Here is a 20,390-nt window from a genome sequence, read left to right on the forward strand (position 1 = left end):
TTAGAAAGAGATAATAAAACAAAAGCTGAATTATCACTACAAAAAGATCAAAGTACAAAGAAAACATGCAACTGGAATTGGTCATTTTGCCAGTTATAAACAAACAAATGCTTTTCTTTTTGCTTTACTAAACCCGCTACATAGGTGTTGTCCCCATTTTTTGCTTCTAATTACTTACTAGTGGCAGAAGTTGTAGTGTTGTATTTGAATTTTTTGAAAATCCTCTCTTAAATTGTTCTTCTATGGATGATCAACATATTGAAATCTTATCTAAGGAGAACTCTCACCCTAATCTCTTCCCTCAGCCCCGGACACTTGGACACTTAACTGCATCCTCACCCTCTATCTGGCTTCTCCACCCAAACACAACCATCCACACTCTACCTGGAGTTCTGCAGCCAACAGATGTGTGTGGACTGATGTCTTCTCCATCTAAATGCTAAGCAAGTAGGTAATATATGTTTTCTTTACTATGCCTTAGTCACAAATAAACAGCCAGACATGAATTTTAAAGGAAATTAACTGATGAGTCTCAGAAAGAATCAATTCTTCTAATCATTCGAAAGCTAGCTGTTAAAACAAACAAACAAACAAACAAAAAAAAACCCAGTAAATAGAAAAAAATATGTTGTCAGAAAATTAATACTAGGATAATCTCTAATATCACCCTAGTTACAATCACTGTTAAAAGGAAATCTCATTTTCATGAATACCAAGTTTATGTCTGAATTGTTTGTCCTATCAGCAGTGTTTAAAACACTGAATTATTTTAAAGAAGTGTACTTTGTTTTCAATTTTATTGTTAATGACTTTTGGATAGAATATAGGTGTAAGGAATTTAAAGAAAATATATAATGTAGAGGATGTCTTGTATTAACAATATGCATTGCTTCCTTACTAATCTCAAAGATTTTTTTACATATTAAACTATTATTGTTTTGTCATGTGCAGTTGATTTTTTGCCAATTCTGTTAAAACTCAAATAGTTTGTGCTAGTATGTATTTCAGCCAATCTTATTTTTGGTATCTTTATATAGTAAGTGGTCATTATATAAATAATGGAATAATATAATATATGGAATGAGTGGATCATGTTGTTATAGAATTGATATGAATGTATATATAACTTATGACTAATGTTTGAAAACACATTAATTTGAGCTTTTTTATTAGAATGGAATTTTTTTTTAAGTAATGGGGTTGACCTGTCATTGATAGAATGTACTTTGTGGTTTATAAACAACTATTCTCTACTTCAAAATGCCCATGGCCAAGGAAAGCATACATACCAACAGAAAAAGGGCTATAGGCAGAGGCATACACAGAATATTTTTTGTCATTATCATAAGCTAATTAATAAAAATTACAGTTGGTTGTGGTTTCAGGTTTTGCTTCAATGGCTTTGTTACAATAGAAGTATCACTTTTAGGATTTTATGAGCATTTATTTCCACTTGAAAAACTAAATGATTCACTTGAGGAACCATTTAGTTTTTCAAAAATATTACTTGCATAGCTAAGAAAATAGATTGTTTCCCAAAATGAACTAAGAGAAATGTTACAAAATTTTTCCCTAGCAATTTTATTTATTTATTTACTTATTTTTTCTTAGCCTTTGGGATTTCTCTTTACCTACTCCCTTATACCTGGGGCATTTCTACTGTAAATCACAGGATGCAGCAAACTCATTAACACCAATGCCTCTGTGATGTGGCAGCTTGAGTATTTCATTAGTGTTATGTTCTTTCCAATGTAAAAGGAAAACACATAAGCCTAAACAAGTGATTTATTTTTCCTATGGAAGTTTATGTCTCACTGAGCAAGTGGGGCTGACTTTTAATTAACAGTTTGTGGGGGAGGGAGTAGGAGGAATAGCTTTCCCTGTCCCCTTGAATCATGTAACATGCTACCTCCTATGGTTTGACCAGGGTTGTCATAATACAATGGAACAAGTTATTTAAGACTGATGATAAGGGCTGGATATTATCAAATGGAATTTTCTGTGCAAAGTATAATTGTAAAGCACCTTAAACTTTTCTTGAAACACACTCTTTTAAGCAACCATAGTAACTGCTAAAAAGAGAATACCATTCTGGTGTTCTGCATGTTGTGAACTAATAATCATATTCAGGGTAGCTTATTAAGTTCATAACATCTTACGGAATGCACATTTCATAGATCATCCCCCAACTCTTATTTGCTAGTTATACTTAAGGAAGCAATCAAAATGCAGGGATATAACCTGGTGCAATTGAGATTAGGAGTATAGAGGTTAGACCAAAGATTGATTTACCGCTCTCTTGCTAGGTGACAGTGAATAAGCCACTCGATACCTCAATTTCATCATGTATAAAATGACATGCTAAGGTGATACTAGCAGTTTTTAATTTAAGAAGCTGAACTGGTTCTTCAGTTCATACATGGAAGACCAATAGGCAAAAATGACTGTGATTACACAGCTGAAATTCATTCCTAACTCGGTCTCCCCACTCCTGCCTCACACTCTCCTTCCCCACTTTTAGGAAGCTCTAGGAGAACCTCTCTAGAATCCTATGGTTTTGAGAGCCCATTAAAAAATGCAGCAGGAAATCCCAGTGGCAAATTAGGTTTTGTGAATATAACATCAATCTATTTTAAAAATATATAACTCAAAGTTTAAGTTATCTCTCTTGGAAAGTTTGTTTATGATATCCTATATAAACTTCACTAATAATTATTCATTCAATGTCAATATTGATGTCACTTTTAACTCTGACAGATAGAACATAAAAATGATTTTAAAATTACAAATCTATTGCTGTCAAGTCAGATTTATGAGCATGTATGTGCCCTTTCCAGATTCTATGCCACAATCTCATTGTGAATTTATATGGCCTTTTCCAGAATCATTCTTCAAATAGCCCCATGCATTACAAGGAATAGTTTTTACCAGGGGTAGAGAGTTCCAAGAGTGCCCACTGGAGAATCCAGGGAACAGCACATGTTCTCTGATGCCTCCCTCTTTAGACCTGAGAACTAATTACAACTTCTATGAACTCTGAGCCCAGATACTTTGAGCAATGGATAGGCATGGGTACTGCCTAGCTCTGTCTGCTTCAAACTTAAAACTGAAGCAAAACAGTGTATACGTCTTACTGCTATTGAGTCAAGTTGATTAGAAAACAGAAGTTGCAAGTAATTTATTCTGTTGAATCATGAGCTTAGACAGTTATTACTCTAACATTGGTCTGGTTGATATATAGGCAAAGATACAAGTGTTAGTCTAACATCATTTCATCTGTCTACTTATATTTTGAGAGAGAGAGCGTGACATTTCAAACTGATAGATTCACATTTATTACCATGATGTAAGTTTCTACTTTTTTCCTAAAAATAGGCAAGATATTTTAGTTACTTATTATTACTCAGTGCCTTGATACCATGAAGAATAAAATATTTTATTATAATCCTAATTTATTCTTATGCTACAGACTATGAAATTATAATTAGTTTTACTCACCTCAGGGAAAGAGGGCCAAACATATATCAGTATGTGAAACATGAACTGAGTACAGCAAGGAAAAGTTGAGGTTACACAGCACATTCTATCCAGTGGTTTCCCCACCCTTGTTTATCTTCAGAGAGAAAGTGTAGCTTGTCTCCACACTTCCAGCATATTTAGCTCTTTAGAGCATATGCAAAATTTGGGTCCTGCACACTCAGTTTTCTTAATAACACAGTTTTTTTCATATATTATAATAGGCAATTAATTTCATTTGCTAATTTTGGATTAAATTTTATTCTTTATTAATAGTTGTTTGCCCTTTATAAAAAATAGATAAGACATTGATACTGTATCTATAATAATTTACTTTCTGCTTGAAGTATTTAAATTTATAAAGCCAAAAGTACTCACAGATAGAGAAGACTAATTATTGGAACTTGTGGAAATATTATTAGGAAAGGAAAAATTAAAAGGCCTGTCTTAACATGCCATTAACAACATACTTTTCTTGATTCTAAAGCTACATCAGCTGTCTCCTATCCAGTTAATATATTATAAATATTATTTTGTAGAATTCATGAGTGGATCCTATTCCTCTGGGCTGTCTTTGAAAGAGGGAGAAACAATACGACTTTCTTTATTGAGGGAGGGGATTGAATATTCTTTTTGTCTAACATCATTTCCATAGTCTAAAATAAATAGTAAGTGATAAGTCAGTAGTAAAAAAATAATGTGAAAAAGGCACATTAACATGATGTATATCATATTCACATTTATTTAAGAAAGTATTCCAATATCAAAGAGCAAATTTCAACAATGCTAAAACCGCAATTACTTTTGCACCAAACTAAACATATTGACTTAAAGATGAATGTCTAGAACTATTCTTAGTCTTTGAACCTTAGACAAGAATGTTAATATCATTTTTACCACACCAAAAATTATGCTATTATGTAAACATAAAGATATTATATCAACAGGTTTGCACTGGTTAAGATTCTGGGCTTTGTAGTCAGGAAATACAGATTCAATTCTAGGTCTGAGTATTGGAGTTTGTGATTTGATTTACTCTAAAATTAGTGTATTATCTATCAAATAAGTTTACAAGTATTAAATAAAATAATGTATAAAATTCCTATCATGGAAAATGTTATTCTGAAATGCTATCATAAAATGTTATTTTAAGCAACCATAATGATAAGATGTTATTTCATAGTGGCCAAATATTATTATTTTTTAAAAATATAATGAGTGTGAATATTTTATGCAAATAGAAATGATTTGTAGAACACATAGATTATAGTAAATTTTGATAATATATACGAAATATAAATATCATGCACGTAAAAATGCAGCTACTAGATAGAACAATGCTACTTGAAAGTTTTAGCCATATCTTGGGTCAGTGAACTAAAACATCTTGTAATTAAAACAGAAAAGATTTACAAAATTAGGTCCTTCAGGAAACACACACACACACACACACACACGATTCAAATGTGTTTGAGTGAACATGGCCAACACATTTTTATAAAATATAAGGGTGGCTACTATCACTTCTGAGATAAATTTCAAAATTTTCGGGACACTCTGTGCAAGTACCTCTCTAATTGTAATTGTATTACTCCCAGGATAACCCATTATCTGATGGTTCTCTATTTGGCTTATTGTTCTGATTCGATAATGATTCCAGTAACTTAAAAAATTTCTACTTTTTTTTTCCTCTTATAAACTCCAAAAGGCCACCAGACTCCATACATAACAAAAAATTTAAAATTTAACTTTGGTTAATTTCCTTGAAAACCAGTATTAAAAGCAATGTTTTCTTAGCCTCTAAAGACATTACTAACCTAAAACCACATAGGAAAGGACTTAAAAGTACATGCAAACCTTTTGCAAAACATCTTTCAATATGCTACTTGGTAATTTCAGAAAATAAGTTACACTCTAGAGAAGTTATGCCATTTATACTTACAGATAAATTTAGTTAATATAAGTAAATTGAGTTTTTCAGTTAATTTCTCCAGAAGGATTTATCCTTAACTTAAATTTAGTATCATCATTTAAGACAATAATTCAGTAACATTAGTTACTGAATTTAAGTTTGGCTCAATTGCCAAATATTTACAAAATTTGGTTTATTTTTATTCTCCCAATTTACACTAATTAAGTTTCAGATTGCTATTTATAACATACTTTAACATTTCTGCTAACAATTACAATATATTTGCTCATTAAAGAAAAATGCTCAATAAGCATATCCAAAATACAAATTGCATTTGACTGTGTAAACAAAGTCTAGTTGACCAAAAATTATGTAATTCAGAACAAAAATCAAACAAGATAATTACCTGTAAAGTAATAAGTAGATAACAGTTGTACATAAGAAGGCATGTTGACCTGCGGGGCAACTCATTTGTAACAGCTAATCCCAGTAGATTGATCTTCATTTATAATGATCTTGTTCATAAATTAAACTAAACATCATGTATAAATAGCCTAAGTATGAAATGAAAGTTTTATCATAGTTCAAATTGGATTGTAAATCATTTAAGCACGAAAATAAATGTTTACAGATAAAAATAAGACATTAAACATCAAGAAGTGAAATGTCATTGGACATAGTTTTAAAACTTTTTAAACATAAAATGTAGGAAGATTGATAACTTGTAAAACCACAGAAACCTGATTTTTAAATAAAGCCAAATGACTTTAAGAAAATAGTTACTACTTGTTGTCCTAGTTATATAACTTCTTAGGAGTATCTATATAGTAGTGTCATCTCTTACTTGGGAGATGGGAAATTCCTTAATATTTTTTATTTAAAGAGAAATCATGACTCACCTTTAAAAAGCTCAGGAAGGATTTGTCAATCAAATGCTCCAACATTTGAACAGACAATTCTTAATAAGACCAAATAATATTCTGCAAAAAAATCCTACACTGAAATCCTGATTGCATAAGTGTGTGAGAGTTTAAATATGATTTTAAAAAAATACCTACAAAGTCAGATCCCAGTGTTTCATTTGTTGCCAGAGGAATTAGAAAAGAGAAAAAAGAAATCCACACACAGCACACTACTGCTATGGCTCATAAGGGTCTAAGGGTCTATTTTGTGGGCTGGTGAAGACCCATTACCCATATCTGAGATGCTCAGTAGCACGTTTTTTTCGTTTTTTTTTTTTTTTTTTTTACCATTTTCCCATCTAAGTAAGCAAGAGGCCAGCGGGGGGGAGAAAAAAAGGAACTGACTTGCTGAGCTTTCCCTAATATATTCTGTTTTACTATACAATCATTAATCCATGTGGAAAGGGTAAATTGAGTAGTATAATCATATTCTCATTTCCCTGTCATGACTAAGCTTATAAAACTTATTTCATTAACTTTAAATAAAATATACTTTTCTATATAGCATAGATCTGCAATACATTGACACTAAAAAGTTTGAATACAAATGCAGACTGTCAGTCAGCAACAGATTTAAATAAAGGAAATTATTGCTTTAGCTGGAAGTTCTTAACTGTTTATAATTTTCTGTTGGTTCTACAGAAGTTCATGAGTACAGCACAGTCTTCCTATAAAAAAATAAATCCTTTAAACTTTTTCCACCAACTTGGCTATGAAATGACATTTAAATAGAATTACTATTGATGATGATCTTTTAATGTAAAAAATATACTTAAGCCGCTTTCAAAAAGGGCATTATTTTCACACTGAATCAAAATATGACATCTTGCACTTTGGGAAAAAAGGACCTACAATATTATTATTAATAATTAATAAGACCCCATTATTATTAATTCAAAGAAATTCTCAAAGTCATGTAGGAGAAATCTTCAAAAGGGTAAACTGTCATATACCAATAGGATAGCTAGAGAAATGCCTTCAATCAGCCTTGAAATAAAGCAAGCTAAGAATAACAGGCAGAAATATTTAGTCTATTAGAACATACTTAAACTAGTCCTTATCATTAGATTGCTTGTGCTGTCTTTGCTGGGCATGTGAGGGGTGGAATGAATCCTTTCATTTGCAGGAAGTTCAATACAAGTGGAACAGAACCCAAAACACTCTTTTCTCGCAAGCATTGATTTTGTTTCCAGAGTATATTTTACTGACATTTATTTAAAAATTAGTATGAAATCATAAAAATTTTTAAGTATTTTAAGATTTTTTTCAAATTTTGGAGCACTTAATTAGAATAAAGTAGCAATGGCCTTGTGCAATCACATCGTAATTTTCATTTAAAAGAATAACATACAGAGAAGTCAGGAAACTTAAAAAGATAATTCCCTTAAATAATTGTGACCTTTTGCTTTGGTTGTATGATATAAAAAGGCAGTATAAAACCTTGTACATATTTTGATTAAGAATATCTACTTTGTAGGTATCTATTTTGTTTTTAGGCCACTTTGATACATTCCTTTCTCAACCCAACTGTAATTCTCACACATACACATGCCAATGTGACAATTCAGAAATAGCTTACCAACACAAAAGTTCAGACAAGACCTAATTTAAGTAGTATATTTTAAACATATTGAATGAATACTTAAATTATATTGACAATATGAACACTATTCGAGAAAGATATTTCAGAAAAGATACATGGAATCATGGAATACTCTGATTTCTCTTCAAAACAAATAAATCTTTTACCTTTTACTAAAAAAAAAAAAAAAGAAAAAAAGAAAAGATACATGGAAAATAGATGCCTAAATTGATACCAAAGTTACTTGAATCATTATTTAATCAGTAGTCTAAACCCATCCAAATCTTCTGTCCCTGGGGAGGAAAATCTCACACAGTTCCATGAGCCGTCCCAATAATCAAATCTATATTCCCAGAGGCAGCTGTTAAGTGTTCAGTCTCATAGACAACAGTTCCTGTGTAGCTTAGCACACAAGACCTGGGGAGCAAACAGCTGAGTCAAATCTGCAACCAGGGATTTTGAGGAAAATATATATCTTGAAAAATAAGGCAGCAAAATGCTGTCGTAATGAATATTGGTGACAAATTTTGGGGTTTTCATTTTAAAAGAATATGCATCCACCATATTTTGAAGGAATTTTATATTAGAGTCCACCACAGCACTAGATAAACATATCAGAATGACATGAGAAAATTTTCAATATAATTAAGTAAGCATAGGCATAATTCTTGGAAAATCATTTTTTGTGAGAGAATGTATAGGGTTAGAAATCAAACAGACATAAAATTGAATAATGACCATAGCAGGCACTAGTTACATTGACTTGGGATTAGAAGTTAAATAACTGCTCATTCCTTTGTCTTCCCCCAGCTTTATGGAGATATAAATCAACAAATAAAAATTCAAGGTGTACATGTTTTGATATACATGTACGTTGTAAAATTATTGCCACAATCAAGGTAATTAACACATCCATTGCTGTTATTTTCTTAATCAAAAAAATGAAGAAAACTATGTAAAAGAGTAATAATAAGAACTAAATGAGGTGAATAGCATACAACATGTGAGAGGGGCCTGCCAGCTACTAGGCACTCAGACAATGCTTCCATTCTCATCACCCCATTTCCTCCAAGCCTCCTTCCCATTCTTTCTATGCTTAGTTTTCCACAGGTTAGTTACCACAGTCGGACAAACTCTAGGATCAACTTGCTTTTGTCCTGACTTTGCACCTGCTAGAATGGTTCACCATTGAACACTCATAGCACAGAACAGGCTCATAGCTGGTAAGCAGTTGAATAAATGGACACATACAAAGACTATTATAATCATAATATCTTAAACGTAATGAGAATGAATGGAAGTGAAAGTTTATTATGCTGCTTGTTCAGATATGTATGTAATGCTTTGATTAGAATTAAAAACATCTGTTAAAGTGAATGGGCCTGAGTTTGAATTTGGAATTCATCACTTCCTAAGCATATGATTTGTTGCTAACTACTTTAATTCTTAGCCATAGTGAAAATATCACCCTCATAGAATTGTTGTAAAGATTAAGAGTGGTGATATGAAGGACATAGCACAGAGCCTGACATATAGTTCTAGTTTAATAATTGCTATGATTAACACTGGCATTAGAGGAGGCATGTGTAAAGAGATTCAAGAGAGAGCACATCTGTGTATGTAGATAGTGCTCATGTGGGCATGGCCAGATCAGTATGTAAATTTCATAGACCATCTAAAAATGTTGGCAGATCTAATTCTTACTTCAATATTTTGCAAAATTAACACTCTAAGGAGAGAAAACAATAGGATTTAAATGATGCTAAGAAACATAAGGAAATGTTAGCATCAATATAATTTGTCAGGTAATTTCCTAGCTACTGTATGAATACATCTTATTAGAGAATAAACCAGAAATATCCAGATAGAAGAATAACTAGGCCTCAAAGCATGCTGTAATGAAATAACAGAGAAAAAAAACCAGTAATTGATAGCTAAAACAATCATTTAGCTGATGGTTACCAAATAAAGAAAACAAGGTTGAGACAAAAAAACCAACTAATTAATTGGAAATTTCACAGGGCAGAAAGATAGAAATCCATAGTAATTGAGAGTATAACAAATCATAATGATATAATGATGAGAAATATTGTAATATCTCTGGGCAAAAGAGAGAGTACCTGAAGTGGGGTCTTAAAAATGAAGTTAATAAAATAATTTTAAGAAGAGTTAGATGGCCAGGCATAGTGGCTCATGCCTGTAATCCTAGCTCTCTGGGAGGCCGAGGCGGGCGGATCCTTTGAGCTCAGGAGTTCGAGACCAGCCTGAGCAAGAGCGAGACCCCGTCTCTACTAAAAAAATTAGAAAGAAATTAGCTATACAACTAAAAATAAATATATATATGTATATATATATGTATATATATATATAAAATTAGCCGGGCATGGTGGTGCATGCCTGTAGTCCCAGCTACTTGGGAGGCTGAGGCAGGAGGATCACTTGAGCCCAGGAATTTAAGGTTGCTGTGAGCTAGGCTGATGCCATGGCACTCTAGCCTGGGCAACAGAGTGAGACTCTGTCTCAAAAGAAAAAAAAAAAAAAAGAAGAAGAAGAAGAGTTAGAGAAATCAATTTATATTTGCTTTAGCTTTTGGCTTTGCCAAAATATGTTTTAAAATGCTACTTTGCCTTATTTTGTTTAAATACTAATAAAAAAGTTGAACAGTATGATGCATATATTAAAACAGAAAATTTATTTAAAGAAATCAGATGGATTATGAGACAAAGTGATTTTGTTCAATTTCATAAACATGCTGAATCACACTAACAAGTCGGAGTTTTAAAAACTTATTCATATTGACCTCTGTACCATTTGACCATCTGTTACCTTAAGTTTAAAGACATACATCATTTGAGCATTAGCTTCCTGAAAGACTTAAACATGTACACAAATGTGTACACACATTTTCCAAAGACATGGAAGCAGGCCTAATTAGAATTCTGTTTAAAGGTGGGAAGAAAAAAGTTTCTAAGATGCATGATATATTTTAATAAAACCAAAACACTACACAGGCAATAATACATCTCTGATACCTTTCTTTTTCTATTTTTTTTTTTTTTGAATGGAGAAATGTGATCCTTCTGCCCTGACACTTCTAAGAACCACTTGACACAAATTCTGCAGTTGAGTGGCACAGCAGCTTCTGCCAGTACTTTTAAAAAAATACAAAAAAAGTTTAACAGATCCAGATGCTCTCATTTCTTTTCATTGTGTCTTACATCAGCAAAATCTCTGTGTTAAAGCTACACAAATACATAAATGTGTGTTTTATATATCATTCATATATGTACATATATGATAAAACTTTCAGAAACAAATGTTTTTCTGGAAATGTTATGAATCATTTAAATTGCTTTTTTTACATCATATTTCCATGAGTATGTTCTAGAAAAACATTAGGATTCAAACAGAATATAAAGTGGCAGACTACCATTCTATAATACATAATACATATCTTAGAAATTCAGAATTGTTCTAAAATATTGAAAGCCTTCAACTATTCTGCATATGTTTTGTGATAGCTGGCTATCTGCTTTAATGAAAGAAATTATAAATTTAACAGGGTAGAGTAAAACCCTCACTTAGGAATCTCCACACTTACGTTATAAATAATGAAGAAATAAGTCCTGACTCTTTAATAGCCTCATTAAAGTTTGCTTCATATTATGAAACAATGACAATGGACTTGATAAAATATTTTAACTTGTGATTATGTAGAAGGAAATCTTTCATCCTTATAACTCTATTAGGTGGGTTTAAGTAACATGAATCCTGTCTTTATGCAAGTGTCTCTCATCCTCATTGTTCTCCAACAAGCAACCAAGAGCTCCAAACATGTTTATTGTGATCATGCTCTTTCAAATTTCTGAATGTCATTTTTCTCTTTTGTTCTGGGTTGTAATTTAAGTAAATAATAGTGGGTATGGAATCTTAATGGCTATGAAATGTCACCTACAAATGACTCCAATAGTCTTGCTACTTTTGTACTACTCAATTAGTACATAGATCCTCAGAGACATCTATAGAGGGATGTGAATAGTATGGCCCACTCACTAGAGCCTTCAGGAAGGACCCCTAGGAATTGCCTTTTTTATTCCAATGGAAGTTAATTACAGGGAAATAGCCCAAGTTCAGTCAACATAGTGCTGGAAGTCCTAATCATAGCAATCAGCAAGAGAAGAAATAAAGGGCATCAAAATTGGGAAAGTGGAGGTCAAACTATCCCTGTCTGCTGATGATATAATCTTATATCTAGAAAACCCTAAAGACTCCAACAAAAGACTCCTAGAATTGATAGATGAATTCAGCAAACTCTCAGGTTACAAAATCAGTGTACTTATCAGTAGGATTTCTGTATGCTATTAACAGTCAAAATGAAAGTCAAGAACTCAATAGCATTCATAATAGCTGCAAAGAAAGTAAAATACCTAGGAAATATACTTAACCAAGGAGATAAAAGATCATTACAAGAAGAACTGCAAAACACTGATGAAAAAAATCATAGATGACACAAACAGATGGACAAACATCCCTTGCTCATTTACTGGAAGAATCAATATTGTTAAAATGTCCTTACTTCCCAAAGTGACTTACAGATTCAATGCAATTCCCATCAAAATAGCAACATTTTTTACAGAACTAGAAAAAAATAGATTTCTCTCAAAAAAAGATAGACTAATGGTCAAAAAACATATGAAAAATGTTCAATATCACTAATTATCAGGGAAATGCAAATTAAAACCACAATTAGATACCACCTTACCCTTGTCAGAATGGTCATTATTAAAACATGAAAAAAAAAAACGAAAAAGAAACATGAAAACACAATATATGTTGGTGTAGATGTGAACAAAACATTTATACACTGTTGATGGGAATGTAAACTGGTTCAACCTCCATGAGATCAGTACGGAGATTCTTCAAAGAACTAAACTTTTACCTACCATTTGATCCAGCAATCCCACTACCGGGTATCTATGAAAGGGAAAACACATCATTTTATGAAAAAAACAATTGCATCCAAATGTTTATTGCAGCACAACACAATTGTGAAGATATGGAACCAATCTAAGTGCCCATGAGCTGATGAGAAGTCAAAGAAAATACATACACGCACACACACACACACACACACACACACCACGGGGTACTTGCTACTCAGCCATAAAAAGGAATGAAATAATGTCTTTTGCAGCACCTTGGATGGAACTGGAAACCATTATCCTAAGTGAAGTATCTCAGGAATGGCAAAACAAATACCACATGTTCTCACGTATAAGTGAGAGCTAAACGAGGGATATATATGGTCATAAAGTGGTGTAATGGACATTGAAAACTACATATTGGGAGTTTTCCTCTAATATTCCCTCAAATAAGTTTCCATGCTTTTTGTTTTTCTTCTTCAGATATTCCTATGATTCTTATATTTGGGCGGGTGCACTGTGAGCCATTAACACTGCTACTCTCCTGCAACTGCCTATTCCCTTGCAGCTGTCACAGGTGGTTGACATGAGGCAGGCACATGGCAGGCAGCTCGTGGTGGGCACATGGGTGGAAGTCTTCGCTGTGGCCTGGGCTTTTGCTCCACACAGGTCGGGTGCTAGCGGAGATGGCATGGCCATTTGCCCTGCTCAGGTCTGTTGGTGGTGGCACTAACTTGTTGGCAATGGCGGGAGCCAGGAACCACAGATGCGTGGTCCACTCGAGTTCCAAGGCAGCTGTGTTTGGATGGGGCCACCCAAGTAGTGGCAGCAGGAACCGGTTGTGTGGGCATCTGATCTGCCCGGGTCCCAAGGTGGCAGTGGGGGTACCCAGCACCCGCTCATGGGATGCGTGAGAGCCCAGCCTCTCCACTCCCTCCCCAGCCTGGCTGGGACGGTGGTGGGGAGGCAGCAGCAATGGGTCTGACCACGAGGTAGACACAGGTGCCCTGGGGCTGGGACCTCACAATGACACCAGCTGCAGCGCCCAGGGTTCAGGAACCAGCAGGACCCTGGTGTGCCTTCTCTCTGCAGTCTCCAGTCAGCTTCCTGTATCAGACGGGAGGCCTGCTGCAGAGGAGGGGCCCTCCCACAGCTCCAACTGCAGTGTCATCAGGGGGAGTGTGGAGCCCCAGGGTTCTCTCCCCTGTCTCTTCCCTGTGTGCAGGCGCCTTCCCTGGGTACCTCGGATCCTGTCGTCACCCCACTTCCCTCTCCTTCACCTTTGGAGTCTCCCATCCCCACTGTGTTGATTCCCTGTGCTCTCTCCTAGACAAGGGACCTGAAGGTGAATATCTACTCCCCACCTTCCTTCCTCTCCCTGAGAGCCGCGTGTGCAGGCTGCTCCTAGTCTCCCATCTTGGCCCCTCCCTCTGCTATTGGTTTTTGAGAAGGGTTGATCAATGTCGCTGCTTTGGGGATTAGATATACCTAAGAAGGGAGAGATGATAGGCAAACGTGTACTGTGAATGGATGATTGATGCCCTGGCTGCTTCCCAAAGGAATCTGAGAGATACAATTAGGTGTCAGTGGAAGAATACTTGTCCTGTATTTATTTAACATAGTTCCTGCCTTGGCATCCATTTCTGGGCCTGAGATGTTTTTTGAAACCCAGTTGTGCCCTGTCACCTTCGGCACAGTAAGAACTTCCCTTCCCTGTGTGGCTGTTGAAATAGAGCCCACTTGTTCCTCATCTCACTGACCACAAATTCAACATACCCCACAGCTGCTGACCATGATAAACCTAATGGTGAACACCAGAGTTGTGTAAATAAGATCACCCTTCGTGAACGTGTTCTCTAATTCTCTGCTGTTCACGGAGCCTAACAAAGGCACAGTCGCACAGGTCCTACCTCTCATTCTCTTTCATTATCTCTTACTCTCTTGTTCCTCACTCCTCACTTGGCTAAGCACCCCACTGGCTCCAGACTTCTGTCAGCATCTGTTGGGACCCCTTACCTCTCTGAAACCTGTAAGTAATGAATTTCTTATGTTGCATGCATTTTTGTTTTATTTTCTCATTGTGTCTCACCTGATCAACATACTCCAACTCAAGCCTAAATTTTCCTGGTCAGGGCTGTCCTAAAGAGTGGCTACCTTGGCTTATGGCCACTCTTAAGAGACAGACCTCAAGAACAAAGCAAACTATACCATTAGAAATCACAACCATAGTGAGGGCTTATTTTTTTCCTCCATGATGCAGTGGCTTTTATTGCAGTTATGTGTCAAAACACATAGAAGTCACTTGATATTTAGATTTTGGCTAACTGAATAATAATGCATTTGAATATTGCCAACATTGTGCTTTAGAGAATTTTATGAAAGAATAAAGCTAAGGTGAATAGGATGCTTACTAATTGCCAGGGATTATGGTTTACATGCATTATCTTGTTTAATTCTCATGTTCAAACCTAGGAAATAAGTACTATTATTACTTACTTTTTATAGATGAGGAAACTGAGGCATATTATTAAGAAACTTGACATTAATAAGAGTAAGTAGAATATTGTAAACCATGATGCTTTATTACATTATGAAGAGCCATCCACAGATGTTCTGAGACTCAAGAGGTTTTCAATGTTGATAATTTTTGGTATAAAATATTAGAATAATGTGTATAAATCAGGACTTCCTGCTTTGTCTCTCTCTATATATTTGCCTCTGCAGACAATGATTTTATCATTTGACATAACAATTCCTAGTAACTAGCATAATAATACCACAATAACTGAAATGTCTCAGGACACAACTTTCATTACAAAAAAAAAATCTGTGATTGAGACTAGGTTAAAAATACTGTGTAGAAGTGTTCACAATGTCTATACACATCTTAGTTGACAAAACATTTCTGACATACTTAATAAATATGGGATTTAAGAACCCCCGCAAAATGAGAGCAACACCTTTTCAGGCTACTCTGAAGCAGCTGGAGCCAGAGAAGACAGTGTTATTTGTTAAATGACTCTTACAGATCAGAATACTCTGAGTGAAAAGTGAGGACAGGTGGAAAGACCTGGGCGGTCCCAAGAGCTGTCACACACAACCGTTATACAGAGGATAAAGCTGAGACATATAAAAAAGTCACATATTTTTTTTTAACAAAGCAGGTTCACGTAAGTGACCCAGAGATAGTTATGCAGTGCAGAAAAGTTCACAAAAGACCAAAATATTATTATTTTTGGCTGTCACCATCAAAAACCTAAGAGCTTGAATTTCTGAGATTCCATTTCATGCCTGGCTGCTGTTCAATTGCACTAACTAGACCAGATTTTTTGGGTCAGTCTCGTTTGGCTCTGCTCAGCTACACATGGCCTCAGTGTGAAGCAGGGCCAAAACGAAAGGAGAATATACTTTCCTCAGTCCACATTTTCAACTTGGTGAAACAATGAAGAGCTTCACCCTCAGGGATTACAATGATCACTTTCTCCAAATTTCTCAGCAGAAGTTGAGAATTATCGTGTCAGTATCACTGTCTGTTTTAACAGGTGCTGGGAGACAGCCAGCCACAGGTGTAGAGGATAGGAAAGCCTTCTAACAAAATCGTTTAAAAAAACTCAAGTTTGTCCTTTGTTGTGCCTCTTCTTTGTGGAGAAGCTGGAGGGCCTGATAACAGAATAGATGTCCCTCTGGCCTAACTCAGCAATTATCTTACTGTCCTCCCAAGTCTCTTCTCCCCCAGCTCCCTCTTGTGTCTGTCTCCTCAGTTCCAGTGCTTCTCAAACTTGAATGTGCGTGAATCACCTCTGAGCCTTGTTAAAAAGTAGATTCTCATTCAGTAGGTCTGGGGTTGAGCTGGAGGCTCTGCATTTCTCACAAGCTCCTAGAACGTGGCCAGGCTGCTGTTCTGCAGGACACATTTCGGTTATCAGGCTCTATTTTACTTTGTAATTGATGACTGAGAGGGGGAAGGTAGATTTTTGGAGGAAGAGAATCTCTTTCTACTTTTCTCCCTATCTTTCACAGTGAAACCAGTGTGTTTCTTTTCTCTTCAGTTGGGACAGTAATAGTCTTCAATTGGGGCAGCTGAGGCAGATTTTCAGAATATACACTTTACCTTTGTGTAAAATTACCTGTCTTGTTTGAAGTAATATATGGGGAAGAGTTCTCCAAGAAATCTAATTTTGCATACTTTTTATAGCAATCACTCATTAAACTAAAATGACTTTTTGGTGTAGTTACTTAAAGAAAAACAAAGTAAAATAATTTTTTACCAAGACAACTTGAATTGAATTAAGATAAGATTAAGACAAGTGGTGAGCTGAACAGTCTCTCCAGAATGAGGAGGGAAAAAAGCCTTGATGTGTAGCATTTGCCCATTTCCATGGCGTAAATGTAGGACTACTATCAGGGCCAAGTTCAACCTACCCAACATGAGGTCTCTGAATAAAAAACTGGGAAAAGAGTCACACAATGGGTCTTTAGAACTGGCAGAAGGAACAACAAAAAGACTCTTCACAAAGAGATAGTTGAAGCTACAAGGAAGGATAACATAACCCAAGAAAAATTACAAAGGAGAGAAAATGTTGAGTATCCTGTCTCATAAAACTTTGTATCTATATTAAGGCTTCTATGTTTTTTTAGTGGGTATAAGATTTTATTTGGTACATAAAGACAATTTTTTTTTTTAAAAAAAAAGACAGCAAATGCTGCCCAGGATAAGGCTTCTATTTCATTTATCTTTTTCTCCCTCAGTTAATTTTGGATTTGTTCCTCAGATGTTAGATCAGAAGTCTGTTCTAAATATCTTTGGTCCTTTATATGTGTAGTAAATAATATCTAAAAATAGGCGTTGAATTACAAATAGAGGGAGCATAAACATTGACTCCATTAAAACTACTGTTGAAAAAGGCAGCACAAATGTATCATTTTAATGAAAAATAAGAGAACTGATAGAGTAAATATCTATGGTGATCATTTATAATTTTTTAAAAAGACAATATTTCATAACAAACATTCTGAGCAAATTCCTCTATTTCTGAAGTAACTATATCTAAAGTTGTGAAGAGTTACAAATCAGCCTTTGAGATTTGGGTTGGAAGAAAGATGAACAATAGAATCCTGAGAAAGGCAACAGGTAGTGTCTGCTTATAAAAGATGATTAAATCTATCCAATGAAGACGAGGACAGAGATCATGGAACTTTCCTGGGGCTTAAGGAGATAGTCATGTAAGGATTTCTTTTTGTATAATTGAAGTTTGTGGACAACTAAAGAACAGAGTGGCTGTGAAGGAGAAGTATTGAACAAAGTTGCATTTAATTATAACACTCTAAGGCAGTCATCCCTGAAAACAGCATGAATAGGAAGCTGCTGGGTAAAACAATTTTAAAACTAAGGAACAAAGTTGTATGTTAAACTCTTTTATTGAACTGTAGACCTGTCAATGGTCTATCTGTTTATAGGCTTCCTACCTGTATACTCACACACACTCTAAGGCTTCATGATGTTAAGTGGCTTCCCGAGGGTGTTGGGATTTGGGTGATTTAACACAGAGGATAACTGGAAGTGTAAAAGAGCGAGGCTATGCTCTATTGGATGATAATCCTGATTGTTTTGTCATAACATCCTGGCACCAACATAAGCAGGTGTTATTATTTTAGGATGATAAAGCACAGCTTTGAATGAACCGTGATCTCACACATTCTATATCTTATGGGCCAGCACAGGACACAAGTGGAAAAGTAAGGTGCCTGCTACTGCTTGGAAACAGGATTATTGGCTCTGCTATCATCACTGTGCTGTATTTGCAAACATACAGATTCGTGTATCTCACATCTGCTTCTCCAATAACAGTTACCCAGAGGTATGGGCTTAGATCTTTCTTGAGATAAGCAAATAAAATATTTTCTTAACTAATGGGTGGATAGCAGCACCATCAGTTTTATCACTTCTGCAAATTCATCTTCGCACACCACATTCAGATTACCCTCAATTGTGCATTTAAGTATCAGATACCACCTAAATGTTAGAAGGAGAAAAATTAGACTGATCCTGGCAGTCTGGAAGAAAGATGTCAAAGGTCATCAACAAGTCTGACAAAACAGTGCTCATTAACAGAGTCTGTCAGCACCTCCATTTGGAAGTAATTTGGATATTTGCAGTGACCCCATCAGTTGTGATTGGCTGGGCAGTGACCTTGACCAGGGCAAAACCTGTTCAGTGTAGCTCAGACAATGCACTGTAGGTGGAATCCAGAATGACAGATGGCAGTGGGGTCGGCAAAGAGGAACTTGTCCATCACTGCTATTGAAGATGAAGCTACTCAACAGGATAATCCAATGGGCACAGGAGTTGTGGTTTGCATAAGCCACAAGAGAATTGTTCAAGTTCCTTTATTTTTAAAGAAATATTATAAAGTCTCATGATCTGAGTTCAAAAGACTGATGAATACACAGAAGAAAAAGCATGGCTGTTGGATTTAACAATAGACTAGACATTTCAAAACTTGTCTTTGTCTCAAAAGCCAAAGCCTGAAAAGTCATGTGGGCTGTGTCTGTAACATGAATAAATTCCTTATCAAAAACTAGTTCTTTTGATATTTTTCTTCATTCTTACAAACTGGGTGAGTTTCCTGGAGGTGTAATTACCTTATTCTTCTGGTAGATACATCACTTCCATCGCTCACACACCACAGGTTAAATTTGAAATATAACTATGATCATAGAGTGTATTATACTTTCTAAGTGGTACATTAATAAACCTATAAAAACAATTATAAATTCTGTGAATAATTAACCTTTAATAAAACAGCCTGGATCTGTTTTTGCAGTTTCAGAAGCACCTTTTAAATTTAAAATAGGAATTAATGGGCTATTGACTGGGTTAGCACAGTGTTTTGATTGTGGGCTCTGAGTCTCAGTAGTTCAGAAAAAACATAAGACAAATTAATAGGCCAAGGACCTAATGGCAGTGTGTGTAAGTGCTAGTGGTAATATGTGTGAATTGATGAGTCAGTAAGAAAATATGCACAACTTTCAATTACTCATGGAATGTTCAACAATCTTAGAATCTCTAAAAATGGGAGACCACTCCTCCTCATTGACTGCCTGAGCCCAGGAGTTTCTCACAAATGTTCATCTTTGGCTTCCTTGAAATGTTTTTGGACCAAACAGGTGGGAAAAAGAAAAGGACGAGAGGGGAAAAAGAGGAAAAAAATTAAAAACCAGCTAATCAGCTTCAACTAAAAGTGAATAAAAAATAAGAAGTAAATGGATTTCAACAAATAATAAAGCATTAAAAATAGAAAACTGGCAGATGATTTAACTAAATTGGTTTGCTGCCTTGTGATTATACATTTCCCATACCTAGCATTAAGGTATGCCTGAAGGATGTTTAGGACAAGGTAGGAATCCTTAATAAGGACCCACTAATCTCTGCTTAGTAATTAGACATCATGGTTCATCCCTATTTTACTTTAAAAAGGAGTCTTTCTGCAAAGCAA

The sequence above is a fragment of the Eulemur rufifrons genome, chromosome 29, assembly GCF_041146395.1.
Source record: "Eulemur rufifrons isolate Redbay chromosome 29, OSU_ERuf_1, whole genome shotgun sequence".
Lineage (NCBI taxonomy): Eukaryota > Metazoa > Chordata > Mammalia > Primates > Lemuridae > Eulemur > Eulemur rufifrons.